The sequence below is a fragment of the Triticum aestivum genome, chromosome 1A (genome assembly GCF_018294505.1).
Source record: "Triticum aestivum cultivar Chinese Spring chromosome 1A, IWGSC CS RefSeq v2.1, whole genome shotgun sequence".
Taxonomy (NCBI): Eukaryota; Viridiplantae; Streptophyta; class Magnoliopsida; order Poales; family Poaceae; genus Triticum; species Triticum aestivum.
In genome coordinates this window covers 450,438,694-450,447,602 of record NC_057794.1, presented here as the reverse complement: position 1 = coordinate 450,447,602, position 8,909 = coordinate 450,438,694, and positions in this window count along the sequence as shown.

Sequence of the window (8,909 nt, the reverse complement as noted above, 5' to 3'; positions counted from 1 at the left end):
CTGCTCCTCCTCCACTGTTGCCCTGCTCCGGCCCTTCTCCTCTGTCTGCCGTTAGCCAGTGCTCGCCGTGTGGCGTCGCCAGCCACCGCCCCGCGCTCGGATCCGCCCTAGTCCGGGCCCGCGTCCGCAGCTGCCCTCCCGCCGGCGTGCGCCTTTGGCCTCGCCCTGCTACACCGTGGTGGCCTTGCCCCGCTACGCCCTATCAGGCGCTCAAAATGCGCCCGTAACCCGTCGCCCGAACCCACTATGATCATGGGCCTATGACAGGAGGGCCCCGCCTCCAGAACGTTTCCATAAAAAAAGATTTTTTTAAAGAATTAATAATAATTAATTAACTAACTAACTTAATTAATTTTGATTAATTAAACTAAACAATTAACTACACTAATTAAAGTAATTAATCATAATTAAGATTAACCAAATAACTAACTAAACTAACTAAACTGTTAGAGTAGACTAAAATAGTCAATGACAGGGGGTCCCACCCCTGTTGACCAGTCAAACGTTGACTGGTCAACTGGGTCCCTCTGGCCCACCTGTCAGCCACTGGGTACACTTTTGTGTACACTGTGCTGGGTGCGCCTAGCAATTTAGCATTTATTTTCAAATTAAAAATAATTTCAGAATAATAATAAAATCTTTAGAAAATCATATCTTTTAATCCGTAACTCGGATTAAATTATTTTCAACATGAAAGTTGCTCAGAACGACGAGATGAATCCAGATATGCAGCCCGTTCATCCGCCACACATCCCTAGCATAGCGAACACGCAACTTTCCCCCTCTGGTTCATCTGTCCAAAAACGCGAAACACCGGGAGTACTTTCCCGGATGTTTTCCCCCTTCACCGGTACCACCTCGTACCGCGTTAGAGCACACCTAGCATCATGATTTGTCATGTCATGCATCGTCATGCATTTGTTTGCATTATATTTATTGTTTCTTCCCCCTCATCTCTCGCTAGACACTGAGACTGACGCCGCTGCTACCCAGTACGACTATGGTGTTGACGACCCCTCTCTCTTGCAAGAGCAACCAGGCAAGCCCCCCCCCCCCTTGATCACCAGATATCGCCTACTCTTCTCTATACTGCTTGCATTAGAGTAGTGTAGCATGTTACTGCTTTCCGTTAATCCTATCCTGATGCATAGCCTGTCCTTGCTACTACTGTTGTTACCTTTACCTGCAATCGTAATGTTTAGTATAGGATGCTAATTTATCATTAGTGGCCCTACATTCTTGTCCGTCTGCCATGCTATACTATCGGGTCATGATCACTTGGGAGGTGATCACGGGTATTTACTATATACTTTATACATGATACATGTGATGACTAAAGTCGGGTTGGCTCGAGGAGTACCCGCGGTTGATTCATGAATTGGGGGCTGGAAGGACATACTTTCCCGACAGCCCTCTGTGTGGATCTTTGTGGCGAAGCGACAGGGCAGGTTGAGACCACCTAGGAGAGAGGTGGGCCTGGCCCTGGTCGGCGTTCGCGGTTATTTCAAGATAACACGTTTAACGAGATCTTGGTATTTGATCTGAGTCTGGCCACTGGCCTATACGCACTAACCATCTACGCGGGGACAGTTATGGGCACTCGACATCGTGGTATCAGCCGAAGCCTTCGTGACGTCAGCGACTGAGCGGCGCGCGCCGGATTGGACCGTAAGCCTGCTCTTGTATTGAGGGGGCTAGTTCTGCTTCCGGCCGCGTACGCAACATGCAGGTGTGCAATGGGCGATGGGCCCAGACCCCTGCGCCATAGGATTTAGACCGGCGTGCTGACCTCTCTGTTGTGCCTAGGTAGGGCTGCGACGTGTTGATCTTCCGAGGCCGGGCATGACCCAGGAAAGTGTGTCCGGCCAAATGGGATCGAGCGTGTTGGGTTATGTGGTGCACCTCTGCAGGGAAGTTAATCTATTCAAATAACCATGATCTTCAGTAACAGGACGACTTGGAGTTGTACCTTGACCTTATGACAACTAGAACCGGATACTTAATAAAACACACCCTTCCAAGTGCCAGATACAACCGGTGATCGCTCTCTCACAGGGCGACGAGGGAGGATCATCGGTTAGGATTATGCTACACGATGCTACTTGGTGAACTTACCATCTACTCTCTTCTCCTGCTGCAAGATGGAGGTTACCAGAAGCGTAGTCTTCGAAAGGACCAGCTATCCCCCTCTTATTTCGGCATTCGGTAGTTCAGTCCACATATGATAGCCTTTTCTATTTGATACCAATGCATACATATGTAGTGTAGCTCCTTGCTTGCGAGTACTTTGGATGAGTATTCACGGTTGCTTTGCTCCCCCTTTTCCCCCTTTCTATACTCGATTGTTGCGACCAGACGCTGGAGCCCAGGAGCCAGACGCCACCGTTGACAACGACTACTACTACTCGGGAGGTGCCTACTACTACGTGCAGCCCGCTGACGACGACCAGGAGTAGTTTAGGAGGATCCCAGGCAGGAGGCATGCGCCTCTTTCGATCTGTATCCCAATTTGTGCTAGCCTTCTTAAGGCAAACTTGTTTAACTTATGTCTGTACTCACATATTGTTGCTTCCGCTGACTCGTCTATGATCGAGCTCTTGTATTCGAGCCCTCGAGGCCCCTGGCTTGTAATATGATGCTTGTATGACTTATTTTATTTTTAGAGTTGTGTTGTGATATCTTCCCGTGAGTCTCTGATCTTGATCCTACACGTTTGCGTGTATGATTAGTGTACGATTGAATCGGGGGCGTCACAAGTTGGTATCAGAGCCGACTGCCTGTAGGAATCCCCCTTCCACACTCCTTGGCCGAAGTCGAGTCTAGACATTACAAAAACTTTTACTAACATGGTTGTGTGCGTTACGGGCCCACGTCATCATCTGGGTGGTATTAGTATCTTTTACTCCTCGATCCTTACTCTGGGACTCTGAACTCTCTTCTACTCGGGTTAAACGATTTTACTAACTTTAACATTAGGATCCCGTGACCACGTTCACCCCAAAGTTGGATAAGCCCTACCCATTCTTTAGAGTTGTATATTGAACATTATCCACACTGTCAGTTGACTCCTTTGAAACATCTTTGTTTTCAGATGGAACCCACGAGACAGGTCGTGCGCCACACGACGGCCATTGGTGCCTCAGGATCACCTGCTGTGTTGGTTGAGATGATGACCTATCTGGGTTATCGCTGGCACCCTGAGTACACTGTCTATGAGGAGTACCAGGACTTCAACCAGGAGCAGTACCGTGCCATCGTCCACCTCTACTCTCGGGAGTATGACTCCACTACCGTGCTGCACACTGCTCATGGTGTTGGAGTGACTATCGATATGGCAGTCCATGATGCTGCTTACGCTGCTCTGACACGTCTTCATGGTGAGTATCAGGAGTTGGACACCTCCCCCTTCAGGCACATTGCTATCGCATCCAATGTTGGTGCGGAGGGATACTACACTGCTACCTACTCCACTGTCACCCGAGAGCCCTTCTACCATCAGAACCAGGTTCTGCATGCTGATGGGCTGGATAGAGCTAACCGAGCTCTTCGCCACGAGTTGTACACCACCCGTCGGCACCTGTACCATGCTCTGACGTTGTTGCACCCCTCTGTCCGATCTGGTGATCTGTCGCGTTCTACGATCTACCCTGCCAGGACCGTGATGCCCCAGGGCGTCGGCTGGCCAGATGTGGGAGGCTACTCTCCCGCACTTGGTCCTCTCCTGCCACCTGCGCATCGGGTTCTGCACCAGAGTATCCGCGGACCCAGACTACTCACGTTGAGGTCTTCCCTTCGCGTCACTACCAGCTGTCAGGCTACACCTACCTCCATAGTTCCTCCTGGGACTGATCTAGGTTTGCTTGTTAGTGTTAGATGCATTCGCCGCGAGCCTGTGTGCCGCCTATGATATTCTTAGCCTATGTACTGAACTCTGTGTACCGAACTTTATGCATGATCACTTTTGTAAGATATGCCCACTACTATGCAATGTCTATCGTGTTCCTTCCATTATGCATGTTTCATCATGAATGATTTTTGCCCTTGCAAATTCTCAATGCTGAACTACCCCTGTTATATATTAGCAGGATGATTAGACCAGGTGGTCGTGGTCGTGGTAACCCTCCCCCACCCCCGCCTGAGTACATGGCTGGGATGATGCAACAGTTTGAGCTGAATTGCCAGTTCATGGAGAATATTATGGCTCAGTTTCCTCGCCCCAATATGAACCAGCAGCCAACCCAAGTGACTGCAGGATTTCATGCACCTCAACCCAACCGTGTACCGCAGCTCAACTCAGCCTCTGGATGCTGATGACTGGCTCCGTGACATCACCTATGAGATGGAGTCTGCTGATGTAGCCCCTGCCAGCTACGTCACCTTTGCTTCTTTCTTCCTGAAAGGACTCGCTGCTCAATGGTGGGACAGCCATAGGCGTACTCTGCCAGTTGGAACAATCATCACCTGGCCAAACTTCCGAGTTGCTTTCCGTGCTCGCTTCATTCCTCAGGGAGTCATGGACCGTAAGAAGCGCGAGTTCTGCAGCCTCACCCAAGGCAACAAAACTGTGGAAACTTATCAGCGGGAGTTTCTGGACTTGTCCCGCTATGCTGAAGAAGACATTGCAACTGATGCACGCAGACAGGAGAAGTTCCGTGATGGCCTTCAAGCTGATATCAAGCTCGCACTTCTAGTGCACGACTTTGCCGATTTCGCCACCTTGGCGAACAAGGCCATCAATGTCGAAACTGGTCTGCAGGAACACCAAAGCTCTCACAGGCGCAACCGTGACATGGGCTCATCTTCGGGCCCGTCTTCGCAGAAGCGTAGGATATGGATTCCCAACAGCATGTATCAGCCAACTGCACCTGCTCCAAGGCAGTCCTATGCTGCATCGTGTCTGCCTCCCCCACCAACTAGGCAGCCACGACTTCCAGCTCCACCACCCCAAGCTCCTGTTCCCACTCCCAATAATGGTCTCTGCTACAAGTGTGGTCAGCCAGGTCACCGTGCTAGAGACTGCAATCAGAATCAGAATCAACTGGCCCTTCCTGCAGCTGGCTGTGGAAACAACTAGCCTCGCAACAACAATGCCAGGTCTTATGGTCGTGTTCATGCCAACCACGTTGATCTTAATGAAGCTCGAGACCAGCCTGCTACTGTGATGGGTACACTCCTCGTAAATTCAGTACCTGCATCTGTTTTATTCGATTCAGGAGCATCACATTTATTCATGTCAGAAGATTTTGCATACAAGCATGACGTTAAATGTGAGGAGATGAACACTTCGGTATTGGTAAAAACCCATGTGGGACAATGTCAAACCTCACTGGTTGGCATCGACGTCCCCATGGAAATCGAAGGGTTGGAATTCTATGCCTCTCCCATTATCCTGAAGTAGTCTAACATCGACCTCATTCTGGGAATGGATTGGTTGAAAGTGCATACTGCTTCTATAGTTTGCGCCACTAAGGTCGTCCATCTGCTACACCCTTCTGATGAAATAATAGCTTACCAAGCTCATCTAGTTCAGAACGCCGAGGCATGACTTTATGCCTTGAATGCGTTGAACACTGCACCACTCGAGGGCATTGAAAACATTCTCGTCATTCGTGAATTCCAAGACATCTTCCCAGAAGAACTTCCAGGGATTCCCCCTGCTAGAGCTGTCGAATTCATCATCGACTTGAAACCCGGTACCACCCCTATAGCTAAACGACCCTACAAGATGCCGTCGCACGAACTCATTGAGCTTAAGGAGGAAATCGACAAATCTCTTGTCAAAGGTTTCATTCGCCCTAGTTGCTCTCCTTGGGGAGCACCTTCTCTCTTTGTTAAGAAGAAGGATGGGACAAACCGATTAGTCCAAGACTACCGTCCTATAAACCAAGCTACCATTCAGAATAAATATCCTCTTCCTCGGATCAATGATCTTTATGATCAACTGGCTAGTTCATCAGTGTTCTCCAAACTCGACTTGAGGTTGGGTTACCACCAGATCCGTGTTCGTGAAGAGGACATCCCAAAAACCGCCTTCGTGACTCGGTATGGGTCATACGAGTACACCGTCATGTCATTCGGCTTAACGAATGCTCCCGCCACCTTCTCTCATCTGATGAACTATATATTCATGGATTACCTCGACAAGTTCGTCGTGGTTTATCTGGATGATATCCTTGTATTTTCCAAGAACAAAGAAGAACATGTTGAACATCTTCGTCTTGTGCTGGAAAAGCTTCGAGAGCATCAACTGTATGCTAAGTATTCCAAGTGTGAATTCTGGCTCCCCGAAGTAACCTATCTTGGGCATGTCATCTCCAAGGATGGTATTTCCGTCAACCCTGAACGAGTTTAGGCTATTCTCGATTGGACTCCTCCAAAGAATGTCAAGCAAGTCTGATGTTTTCTCGGTCTCGCCAGCTATTGCCGTCGATTCGTCGAGAACTTCTCCAAGATTGCCAGGCCTCTGACTAATCTGTTGCATAAGGGTGTCAAGTTCGAATGGACAGACAAGTGTCAGGAAAGTTTCCAGCCGCTCAAAGACAAGTTGACTTCTGCCCCAGTGCTTGCTCCACCTGATACTAAGAAGGACTTCGTCATTTACCGCGACGCTTCCCGTCAAGGATTAGGTTGTGTCCTAATGCAAGAGCGCGGAGTGATTGCTTATGCCTCTCATCAACTGCGCCCTCACCAAGAAAACTACCCAGTTCATGACCTTGAGCTTGCTGCTGTCATTCATGCACTGAAGCAGTCGCGACATTACCTTCTCGGTAATCGTTGCGAGATCTTCACCAACCACCAAAGTCTGAAGTATCTGTTTACTCAGCCAAATCTGAACCTCCGTCAGTAGAGATGGATGGAGACTGTTGCAGACTTTGACGTGGGTATATCCTATACCCCCGGCAAGGCTAATGTAATGGCTGATGCCTTGAGCCGCAAGTCTTACTGCAACCACCTCCAGGTTCACAAAGTTCAGCCCTCGCTTGTCGAAGAATTTAGAAAGTTGAACCTTCATATTGTTCCTCCTAGAGCACTCGCTCCCCCTCCCCCAGAGTTCCAAAAGATGAATCTTCATGTTGTTACTAAGGGTTCTCTAAATACCCTCGCTGTCGTACTAGATCTCGTAGCTGGTATAAAGACTATTCAAGGTTATGACTCTGAAGTCCATAAGATTAAACACCATCTAGCAGAAGGAAAGCCCTCATTCTTCACTATCGCCGATGATGGCGCCTTGTACTTCAAAGGCCGCCTAGTGGTACCATGTTCAAAGAAAAACCTAGATAAGATTAAAAGGGTTATGAAATAAGCTCATGATACGCCTCTGTCCATCCATCCTGGTAGTACAAAGATGTACCAGGATATTCGTCAAAGATTCTGGTGGTCTAATATGAAGCAGGACATTGCTCGTTATGTTGCTGGGTGTGAAGTTTGCTGCCGTATCAAAGCAGAGCATCAAAGGCCTGCTGGAACTCTGCAACCTATCTCTGTTCCTGAATGGAAATGGGACCATGTTGAAATGGACTTCGTCACTAGATTTCCCAAATTGCAGAAAGGTAATGATGTTATTCTTGTCGTCATTGACCGGCTTTCTAAAGTTGCACATTTTTTGGCGGTCAAAGAGACAATCACTGCTAGTCAGCTTGCTACTCTCTACATGTCCAGAATTGTTTCACTTCACAGTATTCCACTGGTTATCAGTTCAGACCGTGGCAGCTTATTCACTTCAAGATTTGGGGCAAGTTTCCAAGAAGCTATGGGAACTCATCTGTCGTTCAGTATGGCATTTCATCCTCAGTCGCAAGGACAGGTTGAACGTGTCAACCAAGTTCTTGAAGACATGCTTCTAGCTTGTGTAATTTCCTTCGGTAAGAAATGGGAGGAATCTCTTCCATATGCCGAGTTCTCTTATAATAATAGCTATCAAGCTAGTCTGAAGATGTCCCCCTTCGAAGTGCTATATGGACGAAAGTGTTGAACCCCTCTAAACTGGTCAGAAACTGGGGAACGTCCACTCTTCGGTCCGGATATTATCCAACATGCCGAAGAACAAGTCTGCATTATTCGCGAGAATCTCAAGACTGCTCAGTCACGTCAGAAAAGTCAGTATGACTGTCATCACCAAGACATGGTCTATCAACCTGGCGAAAAGGCTTATCTTCGAGTTACACCAATGAAGGGTGCTCACCGCTTCGGGATGAAGGGCAAGCTAGCTCCTCGCTATATCAGTTTCTTCACTATTCTCGAAAGGCGTGGAAAAGTGGCATATCAACTGGAGCTTCCGCCGAACCTTTCTCAGGTTCACGATGTGTTCCACGTGTCACAGCTCCGCCGTTGCTTGAAGGATCCAATCCGAGCAGTGGATCATGAAGTGCTCGAATTGCAACAGGACCTCTCCTATAAAGAGCATCCAGTCCGCATTCTCGACCAAGCTGAACGCCGCACACGTCAGAAGGCGATCAAGTTCCTCAAAGTCCAGTGGTCGCATCACTCTGAAGATGAAGCCACTTGGGAACGCGAGGACCGCCTGCGTGATGAATACCCCACACTGTTTCCCTCTACCTCCTAAATATCGGGACGAGATTTCTTGTAGTGGAGGAGTTTTGTAACGCCCGGATAATCATGCTACAGTAATCCTGCGATAATGATGCCACGTCGCCACGGTTACTGTTGCTAACCTATCGATAGTTCAAAACCGATTCAAATTCAAATTTAAAATAAAGTTAAATAATAAAAGTTTTCAAAAATTAAAACAAAAATGTTCGGTGTGTGCAAATAAATGCCCAGGAATTTATGGTGTAGTAAACACGTTTTTATAAAAGGCCTAAATAATATAAAATGATTTAAAATAGAAAAGTAAATAAGTAAAAGAAAAGAAAATACAAAACAAGAAAAACTAAAACTAAAACTAGAAA